The sequence below is a fragment of the Marmota monax genome, unplaced genomic scaffold (assembly GCF_021218885.2).
Source record: "Marmota monax isolate L192 unplaced genomic scaffold, Marmota_monax_Labrador192_F-V1.1 WCK01_AAM20220418_F8-fsc00020, whole genome shotgun sequence".
NCBI classification, from domain to species: domain Eukaryota; kingdom Metazoa; phylum Chordata; class Mammalia; order Rodentia; family Sciuridae; genus Marmota; species Marmota monax.
In genome coordinates this window covers 3,415,683-3,438,313 of record NW_026692912.1, presented here as the reverse complement: position 1 = coordinate 3,438,313, position 22,631 = coordinate 3,415,683, and positions in this window count along the sequence as shown.

Below are 22,631 nucleotides of genomic sequence, written 5' to 3'. Positions count from 1 at the left end.
CTCATTACAATCTTCCTTGTTTTACTTGGTGCTGTAGACCAAATGTTTGTGCTGTGCTAGAAGTCATATGCTGAAACCTATGAGATGGGATAAGGAGGGAGGTGATTAGGTCAGGAGGGTGGGGCCCTCGTGAATGGGATTAGTGCCCTTATAAAAATGGTCACCAGTGCTCTCTTCCCCTTCTGCCATGTGAGGGTGAACGCCTGTGAGCTAGGAAGTTGGTCTTCACCAGGCATGGAGATTGTCAGTGCCTTGATATTAGACTTGCAGTCTCCAGAACTGTGAAAAACAAGTTTCTGTTGTTTACAAACCTCGTCTATGGTATTCTGTTAAAGGAGCCCAAACAGTTGAAGACATGTTGCATGGACTTTGGCCATTTCCTTAATTTCTTTGAGTCTGAATTATATTTGCTTCATTTTACAATAGATGTAAAACAAACAAAAAAACCCCAACCCACCCACAAAAAATACGTAGCATTTTTTTCTTTCAGAGCCAAGAAAAATATTCTTCATGTTACCATTTCCTCAGATGTTCCTCTGAAGATCAACATTGCTTTTTTTAAAATTTCATCTCATGATATCAAGAGAATTCGTTGTAATGTACTGATGTTGTTTATAGGGAGCATTCCACATTCATAGAAGTAGACTCTGATACTCTGCCACTTTTGGGGACCAAAAAGTGTCCAGTCCAGCAGTGATTTGAACATCTGACCAGACATCATATGCCTTAAAAGCCCTTCTGATTTTTTTTGCCCCAGGAATTTCTTCATTTTCCAATCAGGAAAGCCCCCTCCAAAGCCTCATCCAGAAGGGATCACTCACTAATACAGCATTTGTAAGCATTTCAAGGTATTTTATTGCACAAACTTTTTTAAATGCAGGAATCTAAGAAAAGGTTTTCAGATCATTAAGGCATTTGTCTCTTCCTCTCCATGTAAGGATCTAGGTGCCTTGATAAAAATCAAAGGAATTGCTCACTTCTTCTATGTTAGTTGCCTATAAATTTTCAGGATTCAGTCAGCCGTCCCTGGATGTGGTGACAGGTTCTCTAGGTTTTGGTTTCTGTGGTTAGAAGACATCTAGGAAGCTGTAAATAAATTGCCTTCCTCCTTCTGCTCAAGCTGTTTTCATTGCTTGAAAAATCCTTCTCCACATCCCTCACGGTTCCATCCATCTGGCCTCCCAGTCCTTCAGGACACTGCTCAAAAGTCCCCACTTCTATAAAATCCCTGCTTTGTTTATTCATGGCGCGTAGAGGTGATTGGAAAACTGGTCACCCCAGCCCCAGACTTCTGCCTAGGCAGATCTGACCCTGGTCTTCTTTTGCTCTTTCCCGTGGTGATTTATGCCCCTTTCTTGGCTCACTGGACACTGCCTGCCTGAGTGTGATAGTTTCTTTCATCTTGATCTCTATGGTCCATTTGCCCCTGGATTCCTCTCAGTACCACTTCACACACATCGTGGGCCCGGGAAGGGTCCAGGTGCGCGGCTGGCTGGGTGGAGATGTGCAGGGCACACATCCTGCCTGGGAGTTGGACATGGTTCTTTCTGTGCCCACACGCTTGCCTCGGCAGAATGCCGCAGGGGCATGGGACACTCTGGCACGTGGGCCTTGTGTTTTTACCCTGGTTCCTGGCACCACTAGCTCCATCCCTCCATCCCTACACCTCAACTCTCCTGTGATTCAGCTTGTTGTTCAGTCAAACATCACACTTCCCAACTCATCGCTGTCTTTTCTTAAAAACTAGTAATCCAGCTTGTCTTTGGACCATGGCTCTCCATACTATGGCTTCTCTGCCTGGCCCAGACTCTGGATTCCCTTGGATAAAACACTTGTGAGCTCAGCTCATTCTCTGACTCTCCATGCTCTGTTATTGGTCCTGTCAGGCCTTCTGAAGGGCATGTTTTTCATTCTTTTTTTTTCGGGGGGGGGGGTACCAGGGATTGAACTCAGGGGCACTCGTCCACTGAGCCACATCCCCAGCCCTATTTTGTATTTTATTTAGAGACAGGGTCTCACTGAGTTGATTAGTGCCTGGCTTTTGCTGAGGCTGGCTTTGAACTCACCATCCTCTTGCCTAGGGCCTCCTGAGTTGCTGGGATTACAGGCATGAGCCACTGCTCCTGGCCACATTTTTTACTCTATTGACAGTACCCCAAGGAAGAACTAAATTCCAGAGATGAAACCATCTAGAAAGATCTAGAAACCCTCTCTAGAAAGATTAATGTTTAGGAAAAGATACGTGGTAACAATAGCTTATTTGTCTATCGGGTTTCATGGAAACTTTACTTTAGGGTACACAAAACCTGCTTTTTCTTGTGACCCACTTTGTAGGCTCATTTCCTAAGCAGCTGGAGTTTGGGGAGACCCCAGTTCATTTAATTACTTGGAAAATCATAATGGGCCCACACTGTAGAGTGACTGACCAAGGAGGAAAGTTCTTGTAAAGTGAAGGACTGTTTTTCCATAGTCAAGCAGGAAAATCAGGCTTATTGCTTCCCCAATTTATTTTATGTATCACGTCTACCTCATGCCGATAGCTTTACTGGCATGATTTATAAGGCATCACTCTAATGACCTAGGGGGTCAGAGATCAAAGGCTTTTAGGAACTGTCCAGACTGGCATTTCCCACACCGAGGGATTATACTCCTCCTGGTACCTGGATTTGTTTTTGGTGAAGTGTCTGGATACCATGCTAATATTGACTTGTATTTTGAGAGGTATTCCTTTTTATAAAAATTCTACACCTTTCTGATTAGTCTAGGAGAAGGTTGCAATTTGGAATCAGAATGTCCTTATTACCCCTCCATTATTTACTCATTGTCTTTGTTGATTGATTTGTTTATAAATAAAGTGAAAGCAAGCCCAGCCTCAAAATTTTCTGTAGGTGGTGCTCTCTGAGATGAATTTTATAACACTTTCATCATCATTGGGTTTATTTGTCAAGGTTAATGCCTACATGTGGCAAGGGATATTAATTTTATTTTCTTTTTTTTGAAATCGATTTTAGTTTTTAAAATACAAGATAGCGGAATGCATTATAATTCTTATTACACATATTGAGCACAATTTTTCAAATCTTGTATATATATAAAGTATGTTCACGCCAATTCATGTCTTTATACATGTACTTTGGTTTTTTTTGCATTACAATTCTTAATACACATATATACCACGTTTTCATATCTCTCTACATAGAGTATATTGACGCCCAATTCGTGTCTTCATACATGTACTTTGGATAATGATGTCCATCACATTCCACCATCCTTGCTTATCTCCTGATCCCTCTCTTTCCCTCCCACTCCTCTGCCCTATCTAGAGTTCATCTATTCCTCCCATGCTCCCCCTCCCTACCCCACTATGAGTCAGCCTCCTTATATCAGAGAAAATATTCAGCATGTTTTGGGGGGGATTGGCTAACCTCACTTAGCATTATCTTCTCCAACACCATCCATGTATCTGCAAATGCCATTATTTTATCCTCTTTTATTGCTGAGTAAAATTCTGGGAAGGGAACCACCATTTTACCCAGCTATCCCTCTCCTCAGTCCCAAAGGACCTAAAAACAGCATACCACAGGGACACAGCCACATCAATGTTTATAGCACCACAATTCACAGTAGCTAAACTGTGGATCCAACCCAGATGCTCTTCAGGGGATAGTCATTTTCTGTTTAAGGTGGTGGGGCAAAATTTCCTTGTTGTACGACACTGAGGTAAGTAAAAATGTGAGATCGTTAAGAGAAAGATAATAACATGGAGTGAGACCTATGGAGTTGGTCTCTGGAAAGTCCAGATGAACAAGCAGACACAGACCCTGCTCTCTGAAGGCTATGGGCAGGGAACGACAATGACATGGGATGTTTTCCTTTTTCTCTTTTCTGGTGTTGTGTCCTGTGTGTTTGTCATTGTGAGCTGCTTCAAAGCCTTCGGAGAAGGGAGGAAGCACCCATGCTAATGAGTTTGCCTCTTTAAAAATAGGTCAATTTTGTTGTCTTCCTGTCTCACCTTTGTCCCTCTAATTTGAAGCCTCCAGGAATTATTTCCACTGAGTGTGTGACTTCATTCTTCTTTGTGGCAATTAACTCCTGGAGAGTAGGTGACACAATGGGAAGCCAGGAGTGTGTCTGGAATTCTGCTCCAGCCACGCCTGTGGCCAGTAGTGTGAGCACAAGCCTCTCTCCATCCTACCAGGCCACTGAACCAGGGCCTATCCAGGAAAGAGCTGGTCCACCCAATGCTCCCTTGGCTTTAGTCCAAGATGGCTGGAAGCTCCTCATGGAGGCTCTTGGGACACGAGAGCCCCTTCCTGAAAGTTCAAGTGTTGCCACAGTTGGGAAGGGAGTGATGGGTGGTGTCTTCAGGAAACACTCCCCTTCACCTTTTCAGTCCGAGTGTGTGCATGGATCGGGGAAGATATCGGGGTCTGGAGAACATCTGGGCAGCAGATTGGTCAGAGAGATCTGTTTTTCTTTTCCTCTTACAGCAAGGAAACCCTGCTCCATTCCGGAGAAATGATTAATGATCGCCCACAGAAGCCAAGAGCACACCAGCTTTTGCTTTACTTTCTTTTTTTTTCTCCTACCTGTGGATAGATAAGCTCTTCCTATACATTTTGGCTCAGAACATTCAAAATTCCAGCCATTGCCCCCTGCCTAGGGTTTTGCTGATGACCTTCCTTTTCGGTGCCCTTGAGCCGTGGTCGAGTGTGAAGAACACAGAAACTTCTGAAGCAGAAACTGTGCCTTTGCCCTTCTCTTCAATTTCTCTCTATCTCTGTCCAACAAAGGCAAACCACAGCCCTGACAGACAGGAAGGCATGTGCACAAGTGTGTGGTGACCTGACAGAGCGGCTGACTCATGATGGAGGTCAGGGTCACCTCCCGTGGCCACCTGACTGCTCACACCTTCAAGAGAGCAGCCCAGGCCCCACCCCCAGCTTAACTCTTCCTGCAGTGGTTTGAAGCCTCCTAGTTCACACTAACTTTGAAGCATGGTCTGACTGTGCTTAGGGCAGGGAGTAGGGGGTCCTGGGGACTTTCTGCAGTCAGACCACCAGCAGAGTACCCTTGCTCTTCTCCACAATCATGACTCCCACCACCATTGAACAAAAAATCCAGTTTAATCATACTTCTTTCAATCTCTGAGTTTCTCCACAATCCTCCCTTTTCCCAACCGTGAGCACACGGCACAGCCCTGCTGCCATGATCTGGGCCCGCAGGACGTCTTCTCTTCCATGCTTGTGCCTCCCCATGCATACCTCTGTAGCCTGCATCAGCTCCCCTCTTCTTACACCATAGCCAGGGAAGGCCTGCTGAGGGACGGAGCCCTCCTGCACCACAGAGAAGTCCCCTGTTCCTCAGCCACCCAGCTTCTAGGTATCTACGGGGACTGGTTTTATTTGGGCCCGTTTGACCTTCTCAGAGCCCTGAATGTTGAGTTCAGGTAAAAGAGAAGAACTCAGCCTAGTGTCCCCTGGAACCCATTCAATTCCGCACCTCTCGTTCTTCCTGGAGCCTTTCCCAGTGTTTGGTCATTCATGATCTCCAGGCCCAATCTCTCAGCCTTACACCCTTACCTACTACCCTGCCTCTGGCTGAACTGTTTTTACCTCATAGCCCAGGGCTGTGATCACCATCTTCTTTGTCTTATCAAAGTATGTGTGAATCCTTGGAGGCAGAGAACTTGCCTCATCCATTTTCCCTTCATTTGCCTTACAGGGCCTGGCACACGGAAATCACTGTCTGACTGGAAATTGGAAGACTGGTGGGGACACACCTCCACAGTTTGATATTGGGGGCACACTAGGACCCTGTATGATGCTGGTCCTTTCCACAAGGACATTTAAAATGGAAGCAGAAGCTCACAAGTGTCAGCCCCCAAACGACTCTTGATTCCAGACTCTTCCTATTCAGCCAGTATTGACTGAGTGTCTTTTCTAGGTTGGGAACTGGGCTGAGGAGGAAAGATAAGCTTTTGTGGTACTTTGAAGCTTTTTTGTCTGGGGGAATATATATCACACATATATATGTTAGAATGACATAAATGGTAAAACTTAGGAAAAAATAGTTAACTAACATATATAATAGTTAGCGAACATATATAAATAATTCTGAATTGGAAGAAAAAAAGAGAAGAGAATAATTTAGTTTGCTGACTTAAAAAAGCAAATGGTACCCAATCCCTCCAAACCTTTATAACCCATGAGAGATTTTATTGCATCTGCCACAGGGCCCCCATTCTTATATTTGGCTATATGTCTGCTTGCGTGTTGTCTCCTTGTCATACTAGATGTCACACCTCTAGATTGTTTATATAAGTACATGAACCTGTTTTACTTAATAATTATGTGAAACTTTAATAATTAAAAAATTGAGTCAATAGCATAACATGCATAAGGAAAAGTTGTTGATAAGTTTATTAATAAGGATAGTATGCATATTAAAGAGGTTGATATGTTTATGCTCAGCAGTTAACCACTTAATATTTGGCCATTTGCTATAGAGCAAAAGGGCATCCAGTGTTAAGATCAAATATGCTCCGAATCATTACATTTTTCTATTTTAGAAACATAGAAATCAATTTTGAACAAGAAAGAACCAGTCTCTTAGAAGAGAATAATTGAACAAATGATATACAAGCTTTTAATGACTCAGTATCATACATGTTTCTGGTTTGTAAAGAGGTTAACAAAATAATGACATATTTTATATTACTGATGCTATGGTGTTTATCTAAGGCATATTTTCCATTATATTTTTAACTATACATTAAATAGAGTATTATTCAAACAAATTTTGTGAAAGTATACAAAGTTTATTAGACACTAAATTACATGTGGCTAAAAATCAGAAATAAGCAAGATTTTGCTTTAGATCTTAAAGTCACCATATACCAAAGGTCAGATCTTTTCTCATCATCCAGTTAGTGAGCTATTTATGCATCTGCAAATTATCTTCAAGATAACCCAGCCTGGAGAATGCAAAACAACACAGACTTGAAAACAGCAAGAACAGAAGAATATAATAACACCGGCTTGAGAAGGTCTCCGTCTCCGAAACCACATTCTTAGGTATCAATTTGATTTAGAAGGACCCATTTTAAATTTTCAAAATATGTTGATGACCAATCTGAATTTCCCAGAGATGTCTAGGAAGGTTCAAATTGTTTTAGCTTTGATCTGTGGAATGGCAGTCTGAGCAAAGGCCATCCGTTTTTCTAGATATCAAAGCTGATGAAAAATCATTTGTGCAGGAGAATTCCGACCCAGTTCTAGGATCAGAAGATGTGCACAAGGCTCGTTTCCAATTGTTACTCCCCTCCCAGGCCCAAGTCCACCTTTCTGAGAGCTACACAGTGGGGGACAATTGTTCTCTTGGCCTCATGAAAGAGCCCCACAGCCTGTGCCTGGCCATGCAGCACAAATAAGATACCTAATCAAGTCTTAGATACCGATCAAATAAGACTTTGGAATATTGAAAGAACAGATCTTGCCAGTCTGTATATATTCTGAAATCCTTTTGGACCAATGTTGATCACCAGAGAGGTGGGATCCTCAACCTGAATCAGCTTATTCTTTCTATAATTTGACTTCAGTATGGATGGCACTATCACAAGAAGGATCAAGTTTGTTATGAGGAGCGGTGTCATCAGCACACATGTAGGCCCTCTAATTAATTCATTGATTGGGGGTTGTGAGTTGTCACAAAACTTCTAGCTGGCAATTCAGTGACACATATCAAAGAATTTTAAAAGTTTTATGCCCTTGAGCCTAGCACTTCTACCAACTGTTTCTTCAATGTCCAAGAATAAATGGAAGTTGTATATGTGTGCATAAAAATTCAGCTATGCTAAAAGAAATGTGGTATGTTGGTTTGGATCCTGGAACAGAAAAAGGACATTGATGGAAAAACTAGTGAAATCTGAGTAAAACTGCAGTTTAGTTAATAATAATGCTTCAAAGCTGATTTTTTAGCTGTGACGAATGTACAATGGTAATGTGAGATGTTAGCATCAGGGGAAACTGGGTCAGGGACATATGGGAACTTTTTGTACTCTTTGTAACTGTTCTGTAACTCAAAATAATTCTAAAACAAAATGGTTACTAAAAATATTTATCTGGGGCTGGGGATATAGCTCAGTGATAAAACACTTGCTTAGCATGTGTGAGCCCTTGGGTTCTATCCCCAATACTGCAAAAGAAAAAAAAATCTATAAGGATCTTTGTTGCAGCACTATTTTTTGTAAAAGCAAGAAGTTGGAAACAAATATCTAAGCACTGTGATTACTTAAATAATTAAAAATAAATATGCCTCATAGATGAAGTAACAAGTCATTTGAATGGTGATACTTTATAATTTTATTGTTAAAAATATGCTTATGCATTATACAGATTTAATGCAATTCATTACACAGATTTAATGAAATTCCTATTAAAATCCCAATGACATTGTTCATAGAAAAAGAAATTACAAAATTTATATGGAAAAATAACACCCAGAATAGCTAAAGCAATCCTTAGCAAGAAAAGTGAAACAGGAGGCATCATAATACCAGACCTTAAAAGAAGACTATACTACAGAGCTATAGTAACAAAAATGACATGATATTGGCACCAAAATAGACATGCAGACCAATGGTACAGAATAGAGGACACAGTAATACCCATATAAATATGGTTATATCATACGAGACAAAGGTGCCAAAAACATTCACTGGAGAAAAGATAGCCTATTCAACAAATAGTGCTGGAAAAACTGGAAATCTATATGTAGCAAAATGAATTAAACCTCTATCTCTCATCCTGCACAAAACTCAACTCAAAGTGGATCAAAGACTTAGGCACTAGAACAGAGACCCTGTGCCTAACAGAAGAAAAAGTAGGCCCAAATCTTCACCATGTTGGCCTAGGATCTGACTTCCTTAACAAGACTCCTAAAGCGCAAGAAGTTAAATCCAGAATTAATAAATGGAATGGATTCAAATTAAAAAGCTTCTTCTCAGCAAAGGAAACAATCAATAACATGAGGAGAGAGCCTACATATTGGGAGAAAATCTCTACCACATGCACCTCTGATAAAGCATTAATCCCTAGGATATATAAAGAACTCAAAAAACTTAACACCAAAAAAATTAAAAATAAAAACACAAATAACTCAATCAATAAATGGGCTAAGGAACTGAACAGACACTTCACAGAAGAAGAAATACAATTGATTAAGAAAATATGAAAAATTGTTCAATATCTCTAGCAATTAGAGAAATGCAAATCATAACTACACTAAGATTTAATCTCACTCCTGTCAGCATGGCAATCATCAAGAATACAGGCAACAATAAATGTTGGCGAGGATGTGGGGGAAAAGGTACACTCATACACTGCTGGTAGGAATGCAAATTGGTGCAACCACTATGGAAAGCAGTATGAAGATTTCTCAGAAAACTTGAATGGAACTACTATTTCACCCAGCTATCCCACTTCTCTGTTTATACTCAAAGGATTTAAAATCAACATACTACAGTGACACAACCACATCAATGTTTATAGCAGCTCAATTCACAATTGCTAAACTATGTAACCAACCTAGGTGTACTTCAGTAGATAAATGGAAGAGGAAAATGGAATAATATTCAATGGAATATTATTCAGCTTTAAAGAAGAATGAAATTATGGCATTTGCCAGTAAATGGAAATAAGCCAATCCTGAAAAACCAAAGGCCGAATGTTTTCTCTAATATGCGGATGCTAATTTACAATAAGGTGGTGGGGGTGGGGAGGTAGGGGAGGGCACTAGAGAAGAATAGCATTACCTTAGATTAGGTAGAGGGAAGTGAAAGGAAGTGAAAGGGGATTTGGGGATAGGAAAGATAGTAGAAAGAAACAGACTTTATTATTTTATGTATATCATATTGCATGACCAATGTGATTCTATAACATATACACTCAGAAAAATGAAAAAATTATATCCCGTCTATGTATGGCAAATCACACTGCATAAATGAATTCTACTGTCATGTATAACTGATTAAAACAAGTAAAAAAGTAATAAAAAAGATGCTTAGGTTAGGTAAAAAAGCAACTTTCAAAGTAAGACTAATAACAATTATTGTTACTAATATTATTATTCCAGTGGTTCTGGGAATTTAACCCAGGGCTTTGCACATGCTAGGCAAGCTCTCTACCACTGAGCTAAATGCCCAAGCCTTTTCAGTTTTTGTTTTTAGACAGGGCTTGCTTTGCCTAGGCTAACTTGCGTAGGTTGGCCTCCACCTTGACCTTGCCAATCTCCTGCTTCACCCTCTGCAGTTGCTGGTGTACAGGGTGCACCGCCATGCCCAGCACAAAATATTATTATTTTATCAAAATACATACATAAAGAGAATTGGCAGAATGTTCTGAGTCAGTGGGATTAAGGAGATTAACTTTTTTGTGTGTGTGCTTTTGTGCATGAGCGTATTTGTTTACCAGTTTTTCTTATGGCGCCTAAGTTGGTCTTGTAATAAAAAAAAACACAAAAACTTTTAAGTTTACTTTTTTAATTTGCAAAAGTGAAATGAGTGAGTCAGAGTGCCCTGACATAGGGTGGCGGTGATGAGTGTGCCCCCACCACAGACTTGGAACCATGGGACATGAAGTTGTCCTCTGAGAATTAGACTTAGAGATCGACACAGAAAGTACTGGTGTTGAGTCAGATGTAATCTCATTGAGAATCAGAGTGACTCACAGGCCAGAATTAGTCTTGGCTACAACCAAACTTGACATTCAGAAACAAAATTTAGAAGGTGTCTATCAGAAAGGAGTTGATATGGAACAGACTTGGTGGGAGGACAGTAACAGGATCAGCATCATCTCAACAGATGCCCCAGGGGGCGCCCCAGCAGACTGGCCTCAGTTTCTTTTTTTCTCTGATAGGTCTGTCCATGTTATCTGGCCTGATATCATTAACCACTGAGATCAGGTTAATTCCCTGATTCTGATCAGGGTTAGGCCCAGGAAAGAGCCTCTTGTGACTAGGCTTTCCTCGAAGCCTGCCGGCGGTTGTTCAGGCTGACACCAGCATCCATCGCCTTGACAGTGAGCTTCCTCATGGGGAGTGAGTAGATCAGGCAGCTCATTTGATAAATGTTTCTGTGCACATTGTTAGAGTGACTCAGTGCTCTGGGTCCAGTCAAATCTATAGCTCTGACTGGAGGAATTTATGAACCAGAGAAGGGAAGGGCCAGACTGTGGACGCTATAAATTGCCTTGGATAATGGCTGCCTTTGGCCCCTGTTGAGCATCCTTCTAGCTTCTTCTCTTTGGTGCTATAAGTAGTGTTTCCCCTGGTACATGCAGCTTGCTCAGTTCTTTTGGGGAGCTCCACCTCCTCCATCTATCTGGCATTGAGAAAACCCACCTGGTCCCCTTGGATAGCACAGCAGGGCCCAGTTAGAGGAATGAGTCCTACAGGAACTTCATCAAAAACTCAAATAGACATGGGAACCCAACACACATCAACTGAGGGTTGAGTCATTGCCAGGTATTGAGTTTGGTGGCGATCCAAACTCATTCATTATGGCTCTTTTTGTGAAAAAAAAAAAAAAAAGCATTAGGCTTGGAATCAGCAGATTTTGTTTCTATGATTTTGACCTAATTATCTAGGTGACCTAGCATGAGCCAATTCTTGGGCCCATTGACCAAAAAATTAAGAATGATCATACTTAGAGAATTGCTATAAATTTAGTTGCTCTGAAGAATAGGAGGTGTCTCATACACTAGAAGGAACTTTACAAAGAATTATTCTCTATTCATGGACCATAATTCAATTTGTGCGTATGTGTGAGTGACTTTTGAAATACAAACAAATTGTAGACTTTTATGTCTTAGAAAGTAGAGAATTGATTTATTCTGTTGGCAAGTAATTATGGAAATTCATCAATTTCTAAAGAGATATCAAGCAATGCCGTATAGTGTTCAAAACTTCATAACTGAATGTTTAACTCATATTAAGAATCTGACAACTGAGTTTTGTTCTCAATGATTGCTTTGCATCCAAATTAGATTTTTGAGGTAGTGTTTTTATTTCACAAAGGAGACTCTTTGGCTGTCACAGTTCTAAAACACTGGCTGAAGTTTACTTGTGACTGCCACATGGCCATGCAGGATACTGCAGGAGAAAGAACTCTGGAACTATAGTCAGAGGACATTCACTGTGTGGCTTCTAGTACATTCTTTCACATCTCTATGTCTCAGATCCCTAAAAATAAAGCGAGAAAAAGACTTATCTTGCCAGATATGGGTGCGATTTAAACAGAACACTAGAGATGGAATTGCTTTGTAAACTAAAACCCTTTCATTGTTATTAGATGTTTACTTTTTATTTTTCATAAAACTTTAGCATCAAATGAACATTTTGAATTTATTTCAAGACTGAGACAGGGTGTAGGGCAGCCCTCCTAACCCAACTGCATGGTGCCTGGCCACCATCCTCTAGGGCTTTGGAGCTTGGAGATGTCCGTTGACAGAACACTTCCTACTGGTTGCAGCAGCTTCTTCTACTCTGGAAGAGCTCTACTTCTGAAATTCTTTCTATGGATAGTAATCCCCCTCCCCATTTGCTGTTGTTAGTTCTTTCTCTTGTGGTAACATCAAATCCATACTCTCTTCTGCTGTGGTACAACCTCAGATTCCAGAGTCCACTATTGGGTTCCCCCCATTATATTTTCTCTTTTCTGTATCTCAAGTCCCTCTGATGTTCTTTGCCTGACACATTTTCCAAACTCTTCAGTATCGTGGATAATCTTCTTTATATTTAGGACAATTGGTCGATATCCCCCCTTAAGAGCTGTCAGTCACTTGAATCCTGTAATTTAGGGTGGCTGGTGTTTATGGAGCACTTACTTACTCTTTGCCAGGCACTATTCTAAGAACTGTGTATAATCTTCAGGACAACCCTATGGATCAGGTACTTAGTATCTATCCTCTTGTTTAATGGAAAGGAAACACAGAGGCACTGATAGTTGGTAACTTGCCCTGGGATTTGAACATAGATTCCACTGTACCTTATTGTCTTGTGTGAGAAAGGTCATTTGTCCCTGTCTTTGGATGCTCAGCACAGGAGCTGAACACCATTCTTGCATTAGGAGGTCTTGCTATTGGCATACACAAGGCTTTACGCTTCTGTGCAAGACCAAGTGGCTTCTTTCTGGATCTTGGTGTTCTCACATGTCATCTGAGGAAGTTTGATGAAGTCATTTCTAAAAGACCTTCAGAGCAGTAATATTCAATTATCGGATGGCGCAGAAATTTACAGCAAAGGCAAACTTACACCGCCTGGCCTGCTTCCTGTGCTAACATATATGCTCATTTACCTATGATTTAAACTTTCCAAAGTTAGTTGAAAGAAGTTCTTTCACTAAGATAATCCTGTTCTAATCTGGGCCATTTTTTTTCTTCTGTAGGATGGGAATATTTTTAGGAAAATAGATTCTGGAGATTTGGTCAGATTAATTCCAAATCTGGTTTCCAGTCTTAGCCCTCTCATCTGGTCCGCAGGGTAGTGCAACAGGACTAGTCTTTTTCAAAGCCCAAATTCAGATAGTTCATTCCAATGATGAGAAATCAGGACTCCCTGGTGTTAAACGAATGGGGTTAGCATGGCATTCAAGGTCCTCTCTTGGTGATTCCAGTCCCGCCCTCCTTGAGCATCCTTATCCATCACTGTCTTGTTATTTGGTTCCCCCTCTTCCTGTTCTTGAAATGCCCTTCCACCCTTTTTCCTCTTGAATACCTATTTATCTTGAAGGTTGGCTCTGATGGCTCTTCTTGTCTGAAGACTTCAATCCAACCATGTGTCATCTCCAGTCTCTTACTGCATTAGGACTCTGCTGTTTTCTAACTGCATCCACTTCCATTAATTGTTGCAGGAAGTATTGTGTACAGGTAAAATTATCATAGTCATATCATAGCACTTTGTTTTTGATGAACACAAAACTCAGTGAAAGTTTGTTTAGATATCCTCTCTAATGATCCCAGATTATTTTTTAATGAGATAAAAATCATTAAGAAAAGAGATAAATAAAAAAGGAGTGTCCATTGTAAGGAGAGACTGTGCTTCTAAAAGTATTTTAGCAGTGATAGGGTAGGATTCCTTGTAGAAAGTCTGCCTCAAGAATAAAACTCGAGATGACTTTCTTTACCAGTTTATTAGATTTCTAGAATCTGAAAAAACATTACCTATCAAAGGTGTAACTTTGCTGAGAGACACTTTGTCTTCATTAAGTGGAAGCATATAGAAATAGGATAGGTTTTCAAGCCTGACTTAGATAAATTCTGGCTCCCCCTCTCAAATTTCTACCCCCACCCCCAGCATCTTATTTGTTAGAAAGAATGAGAGCGAATTTGCAGCAACATTGTACACCCTTACACCCAGGAATCTTTTACATTTTATATTCTGCTTCCTCAAGGTAGGAGCCAGAACTTTGGGAGCACAGGCCATGACCACCAAGCCACCAATTTGAGACACTCATGGGAGACCTCATTTCAGGTGGAACCACCTAAGGAAACAGTTGTTGGGAGAATTTTACCTTCTGTGAGGCTATTGGTGTGGCATCTATTACAGATATCAGCAGAGGTTGACCCTCTATGTCCAGGTCCCAGTGTAGACATGTGAGCCATGATGTCTCCTGTCAGAAGCAGAGACAGAGATCTTTTTACTAGAGTGCTTGGGCAATGTGGCTTAGGTGTGCTCTTAGCAGTGTAGACTCCAAACTCGATCTCTGACTCTTTCTGCAGATTCTGAGTACAACTTCAACTGAAAAACCAGCCTCTACCTCAGAGCAAAGCCTGTCCAAGGAAGGGACATGACCTTAGTCCTTGGAAAAATGCACAGAGCACTCCGAAGCACATTCCCACCCTGCTAAGTTGTTTATCCACAAATAACAGGAGAGATTTGCTGCACCAGGTGTCCCTGACTCAGTCAGGCTAGGTGGAGACCCATAGCAGCCCCCTAGCAGCCACCAATCAGCATGAGACAGGGAAATACCTGGGATGCCAGATAACCCTCCCAGTGGTTTATGGTGGTTAATAACAAGTTGGGAAACCATGTAGTTCAGCACGTACACTCCTCTTGGCTTAAACCAATCAGTTCAAACGAATACCCCTTTTGTACTGACCAATCACCCCTACCCAACTTGTTTCCGCCAGTGAATGTGCTAATCATGTTTTAGAGTTGTTATTTGGTTTTCCAGCGGTGTGTGATGATTTGCTAAAAGAGGCTATGATGTATGTGAAGTCCCTGCCCTCTCCAAAAAATGTATAAAAATGCTGCAAACCCTGGGCTCGGGGCCTCTCAGCATCACCAGTTGCTGTGTGTGCATGCGGAGGACTGAGCTAGCTCGCAATATATACCTCTTTGCTGCTTGCATCGATCTTGGGTCTCTGGTGGTCTTTGGGGGTCCCGAATTGAGCATAACATAACAAATTTCTTTTCTGTGTAGATTAGATGGAGGGATTCATCTGGTTATAACTGGGATTGTTCACAAATAAGACAAATATAATCGGTATGACAGGATGTTGAATATGATTCTTCCAGTTTCCTTGGAATTTCAGGAAAATTCTTGAAAGGAGAAAACCCAGTGATGCATCTCCTAAAGCAGGATGCGGGGCCACTTCTGCCAGACCTGTTGAGAGAATGAAAATCCGTTTTTGCTGCATTAGCCAAGCACTCACTTCCAAACTGGATCAGAGGGGGTTGCTGAACTCCAGAAAAGTGATAGAGAAGGGAGTCCTCATCCCCTGGTGCTTTTTGTCTCATCTTGATCCTGGGAAGAGGGTCTTCCAAAGAATCAAGCACCAAATGCCAAATGTTTTATCTTATGTGAGGATGCTGATCCATAATGGGGATGGGGGGGGTGGGGAGCAGGGGAGGAATGGAGGAACTTTAGATAGGGCAAAGGGGAGGGAGGAAAATGGGGAGGGGGAGGGTACAGAAAAGATGGTGGAATGAGATGAATATCATTACCCTAAGTACATATATGAAGACATGAATGTTGTGACTCTGTGTACAACCAGAAACATGAAACATTCTGCTCTTTATGTGTATTATGAAGTGAAATGCATTCTGCTGTCATGTATAACAAATTAGAATAAATACATAAATAAATAAAAAAGAATCAATTGATGCTTGATATCTTGTGTCTCTTGTAAACTTAGGGGATACAGGAGCAAATATGTAACTCATACCTTGTCTGTGATCCCAAGGGTCATGACTCCTCTGGAGACTACTACTAGGAAAAAAAAAGTATATGTAGTATCCATAACCAAGTTAAGTAATTTATAATCTATATATAATGCTCATTCCTTTAGCCTTGGATCATCTTTTCACTGCCTTTATCAAAGTGCTCTATTTAAAAAATTCTCTGTAGGTGTTATTGTAGGTAGTGATTTGGAAGGAATGGACTCCAAATTTTATTGTAAAAATTTTGGCCTCTAAAACAGGAAGAATAGTTAGCGCACCCCCCCCCCCCTCCATTTCTTCTTTCTTTACTTTCTGATACTGGGGGTTGATACCAAGGGTGCTTTATTGCTCAGCTACATTCCCAGCCCTTTTTAAATTTTTGAAAATTTGAGACAGGGTCTTGCTATCTCGCTGAGGGTCTCACAAAGTTGCTGAAACTGGCCTCGAACTTGTGATCCCCGGGATTATAGGTATGTGCCTCTGTGCCCAGCAGTCCCTCCCTATTATCCATTCTTTTCTATTGTCCTCCCTTCAACATTCTCCAACTTTGGAAATTCTGATCAAAACATGCAAGGAGCTATGTGAGTGTGCCCTGGATTCTAGAAGCCCCTAGCTCAGTGCTTGGTGCATGGTAGAAGCATCTGTTCTAGAAAACACCCATTGTGTTTGGTATCAGGTTTTGTATCAGTAGCTGACAGCATTTTAGCAGCTAAAATGATGATTAATGCTGGCGACTCTCTGGCATTCAGTAATGTTATCCCCCCATTTTCACTGAGGCTGGCAAGGACAGGGATATTGCATTTGTCTTACAAATTTGCTGGGGCATAGCCAGAGTAAACATTGACTGGAGATTCCATTTAAGGCTAGCTCATTTGAATTTTAACCAATTCGCAAGAATAATCTCAATTAGCACAGCTCATTAGGCTCTGATTGGACTTCAAGCTCTTCCTTTAACCTGGGAGTCTCGATGGGGCTCCCAAGGACGTGTCGCTGGGCTGGATGTCTACATGGATGTATGTGTGTGGACATGCCAAAGAGTTAATTTTCCCACAGCAGGGTGGAGTCATCCAAAGAAAACAATCAGAGAATCAGACTGGCTTGACGAAAGCACTCCATGATTGTAAAAGGCAACAGGACCCAAACTTTGAAAAAAAATTTTTTCTTTTTATTTCTTTCTCATCACAGCCAAAAGACGCTTTGTTGATGCTAATCTGCACTCAGGATTGGTCAATGGAAAGGTCTTTGGAGAATAGCCACAGCTCCCTCATTCCAGGGCAGCCTTAGGTAACATTAGGATGACTTAGTCAGTGTTAAGCCAAAAATCTATCCTGGCCCTAGTCAGAGCTAGTACCTATCAGGCGCCTGCAGCAGTGTCTAGGCGCCTCTTCTCAGGAAAGTATTTGTGAAGTGTTCAACCTGTACACTTCTGGTTAACTCTTTGCAGATATCATGCCTCCTCCTCCTTACCATCCCTGAAGTCATGAAATATTGTGTTGATTTTGATTGTGAAATATCCCCTCCAGACTCAAGACCCCCACTATCTTTTCATGTGTTAGATTCCCAGGCGTTTATAGAGTTAGAAGGGAACCCAGGGTCCTACTCAGCAGACTCTCTACTTCTCTCCTAATTTCTGGGGCTGCACCTAATATGCTGATCCCAGCGTCTGTCTTTCAAAAAAAATGTGACCCCCTTTTAAGTCTGTCTCTTTTGAGGTGAAGAACTTCTTTCCTCACCCATCTCCCAGGGTACCATTTTGAGAGCTTCCTCCATCCTAACCTCCAGCCCCTCCACTTTGTTGCCCTCTCATTTATGGTAAAAGGCAGAGAACAGCCTATCCACTGCTGCCTATCCCTAGTGCTGATCTTCCCTCAGAAATTTGGAGTCCCCTGATCCCCCTTGGTGTCATGGATGTCTTCATGCATCACTGACATATGCTCAGAACACAAGTGCTATAGTTTAGGTGTGAGGCGTGCCCCTGTGTTAATGCAGGACTGTTGGAAGGTAAAGGGATTGGCTTGTCAGGGCTGTGAGCCAATCAGTCCATACTAGTTTGTATGACTAGATGGTCACTGTAGGCATGTGGGCATGGGTGGAGGTGCTGGGTCACAGGGAACATGTCCTGGAAGGGTACATCTTCTTTGTGGCCCGCTGACAGTTATTTCTGCTGGGCCCTTCCCCCAGAGCTTGGGCCCAAAGCAATGGAGTCAGCCCTCTATGGACCAAGACCATGAGTGCCAAATAAACTTTCCCTTCTCTAAGTTGTCCTTGTTGGGTATTTTGGTCACACACAACACAAAAGTTGACTAAAACAGCAAGCTGCTCTGGCCGGCCCCCCAGGGCATCATGCAGGGGCTGACGTTGGAGGGAAGAAGGATGTGAGAGTGTGGGGAGGGGCTCCTTACAGTTCACCTCTTCTGACCATTTTAAAAACAGTTTCGGGAGCTGGGATGTAGCTCAGTGGTGGAGTGCTTGCCTGGTAAGTGCAAAGGTCTTCGATCAACGTCCATCACTGCAGACAAAGCAAAAATTTCACAGAGTGAAGGTTGGTCTCCTGCTGCAGACCCTCCTTGACTCCCTGCTCTGGTTTCATATCTGAGCTGCTGGAGTGATTTTGACTATATAATTCCTCCCCCGATCCCAGAGACACTTCTCCATTGCATCACCAGGTCCTCATCAATCCCATGAGCTCACCTCTGGACTTCACCTTGGACCAGGCTCCCTAAATCCATTGGAGGAGCTCCGCCACGGTGCTCTTCCAGCTCCTGGAGCTGTATCAGGTCACCTGAGAGCTTCTGCTTTGAACCATTCCCACCCCTGTTCCCTGTTCCCCACACTCCCTCAGCAAAGCCTCGCTATACTAGTCTAGATATCCTGTGCTCCCTCTTACTCTCGTTCCACTCGTGGCTCACTTAAAACCATGCTTGCTTTTTTCCCCATGCAATTGTGATCAATATCTTGATTAATGTTTGTCTCTCTCAATAAACTAGAATACAAATTCCTAAAATTCACCAAGAGATTGTTATAAGCCAGGCATTCCACCTGTGTCTGTTAGTGTTTAGAGCAACCCTGGAGATAGACACTATGGTTTTCATGACCCTTTCACAGAGAGGAAGCTGAAGCACAGAGATTGATCCATTTATTTGAGGTCATAGGACTTGCAGGTGGCAGCTGGGAATGAGGTCCCTGCTTTTCCCTGCTGTGCTCTCTACCGTGGAGGGTGTGGCTGCATGGGATCCTTCAGGCCTAAATCCTGGCACATAACCGGCCTCAGTAAGTACATATTGACTCATGAAAGTTAACCAATTAATTTTTTTCTGGATTTTAGAGTCTTTACTCCTTGTTGCAGGAAGAAAGAACGGGGACAGAGGTGTGTACATAGAACATTGGTGTCTATAACTCTGCCTTCAAAGCACCTAAAACCTTTATGGGGAAACCACAGAAGCACCGGGACAGTAGAGCCGGCAAGAGGACTGTGATTTCAGGAGGTCCCGGACACCCCTTTGCAACCTGTGCTGCAACCTCCTCTGGTCTGTTAGCCACTGTGGCCTGTTCTGTCCATCCTCCACCTTAGAGCCAATGAAAAACAGCCCTGAGCACTTCCGAGGAATTGCGGCCCAAGAATCACAGAAAGCGTTGGCGGGGGGTGTTGCCCAGTGGACATTTTCCATTTCAGATGTGGTCAAAGGCAGAGCTCCCTCTTGATTTGTCCTAAACTTTTGCCCCATGATGAGTAAGGGGAGTGACTCAGCAGCAATCTTTCTATTCTCACTATTAAATCAGTTCCAACCCAATCCAGTTTCCATTGCCATGGGAGGCAAAACCACAGCCATGTTGAATTTGTTAGTATTTAAAGCAGAGGTCGGACAGGGTGGAGGGGATGAAGGCAGGCCTTTGGGGAATACACACTTGATTTATGCTGAGGCTAAGAACAAGGGGTTCTGATCACACCCCACTTTAATTCATTCAATTATACAGAAAGTATCCAGGATGTGGAGCAGTTGCTATGGATACAGAGATGAATAAGGCAAAGTTATTTCCTTGGGTGTGCTGTGTGGGTAGACCCTCACATTGCTGTCCTACCAGGCTGACTGTGCCACATCAATCCAGTTAACTATTAAAATCCAAAAGATTCCTAAAAGAGTTGCCACTGGAGCTCTGCCTGGGAGGATCTGAAAGATCAACAAGAAGAGATGGTAGTAGGGTCATCTTCCAGTGGAGTGAATCAACAGAAATGGAAAAGATGAGATTTGGAGGCTTTTAGGAAGCTGTTGGGCCGGAATGGATGACACACTGGGTATGGTAGGAAGGCCTGGAACTACAGGGAGTGGAGGAAGTATATTGAGGCCACACTAAAGAGGGACTTGACACATCAGTCAATGGCAGGAAGTGAATGGGGTGGTGTTCTTCCATGGTCCTTTCCCCACCTCCAAAAATCTGCCGTAAATTCAGCTTTCAGACACAGGGTGAAGGCAGAGAATATGATAGTTCACACAGCTCCTCTTTTAAGAGGCCTGACCAGCTCTCTGGCTTCTGGAGGATTCAATTCACAAAGGCTGATTTCATACCATCCTTTCAACACCATCCTACTGTCCACATTGGTTAATGTTCATATTGATGCCAAATTAAGCCATAACCAAATTATTACTATTTCAAGGTACTCTGTTAAATGTTAAAAAGATGTATTGAACTGAATAAGACAAATAGCCTTTGTGGGCCAAGTTTACCTGTTATTTTGATAATAGTTCTCTGAGTTTGGTAGTGGTGATAAACTGAGGTTTTAAGATGGTAAGTATCTTGCCCAAAGTTATGAGGTAGTGAGTAGCTTAGCCTCCATTCAAACCCTTGAAGCTCCTGGAACTCGGTTTCCTACCCTCTTCTATGAGGAGTCTATAAATACATCATAGAATAGCTGAAGATTAAGTGAGATGGCATGGAGCCCCAGCTCAGTGCCCCCCACCTAGTTACTGTTGTTATTTTTATTGCTTTCCACAGTTAGTGCAAGACAGAGCTGTATCGTGTGCAGGGATGTCTCAGGTCCCCAGGTTCATATTCTTTCTGCATCTTCACATTCTCTCTGCAAGATGGTATAGCATAGCTTGGTTTAGCATCTCAGTATAACAACTAAAAGCAGAAATAGACTAGAAAATGAAGGGGTATTAAAGTGATGCTGCAAAAGTGACTACAAAGTAGATGTGTAGCCTGAGGAACCTGTCGGTCCTCCATTCTTTGGTACTCATGAGGTTCCCAGGGTCAACTTCAGTTCTAGTGAAACCGTCATCGGGGACGGTTAGACTTCAGCTCCCCATGGCCTGCCTTCCGGATGACAGGGGTGTGACTTTGTGCTCTTTGCTTCCACAACAGTGGCCACATCCCAAAAGGCTTTGGGACATAGCAGACTTGGGTGTGTATCTCAGTTCCAATACTCATGGGCTCTCTGATCATGGGCTGGTTACTCAACTTCTTTCAGTTTCAATTTCTTCCACCATCAGATGAGAATAATTAATATTAGTCACAGGGTCGGTGTAAGGTTATAGGAAAAGAAAATGATGTATGGGATTTAGGATTGTATTATCTGAATAATAGAAAGCTCTCAGTGCATGGTAACTTTTATTACAAAGAAGTTTTGCGTTTTTTTTGGTAAGAATGTGGTTAATGACCTAGAGAATAGCTTGCTTGCTATGTATATTTTTATGGATGCTTCTGTAGAAGAGACAGCCATTTATTCCCTTCCAGCTTCTCCTGTGACATTTCAAAGAGAAATGTGTAAAAAGCCAATGGAATCCCAGGAGAAATTTGCTGCCAGCTTGAATTTCATTCTAGCCCAAACCAAAGTGTGAAAGCCTATAGCTACACAAAGATAAATTGAAAAACAGTTACTCCCTTCATAAGTGACTTAGGAAGACTCTATGTAATCTCTCCTAAAGTCATTTAGAAATGCTTGTATGTAAAATAAATAATAAATTTTATATTAGGGTCTTGGGGATTACTTAAAATTTGTTTTCCACCGTATCATAATGCTACCCCAAAGATATAAAACAATTATGTCAAAAAATGAAAAAATCATGAAATTATCTTTCCTTTTACTTTTCTAAGAGCACATGATTTTTTTAAGGGCAGCATTTATAGGCTCCATTGACTTTATTGTCTTTCTTTTACTATTTGTATTGTCCATTGTTATATTTTCATCTTAGTTCCATTGTTCCTGATTTTTATCCAAGAAGACCAACTTCAAAGGGCAGACTGTGCTGTTCAGTTTTCGTTGGCAGCAGGTGTAAAGCCACTTTATAAAGGCAGGTTAAACCAATCCTTTTAATTTATCTCCCAGTGCTTATAGCTGAGGGTCCTTTCATTTTCCTAATCCTGGAGTAGCGGTCACTTTCAGATAATGAAGAACCGGAATTGAGTCCTAA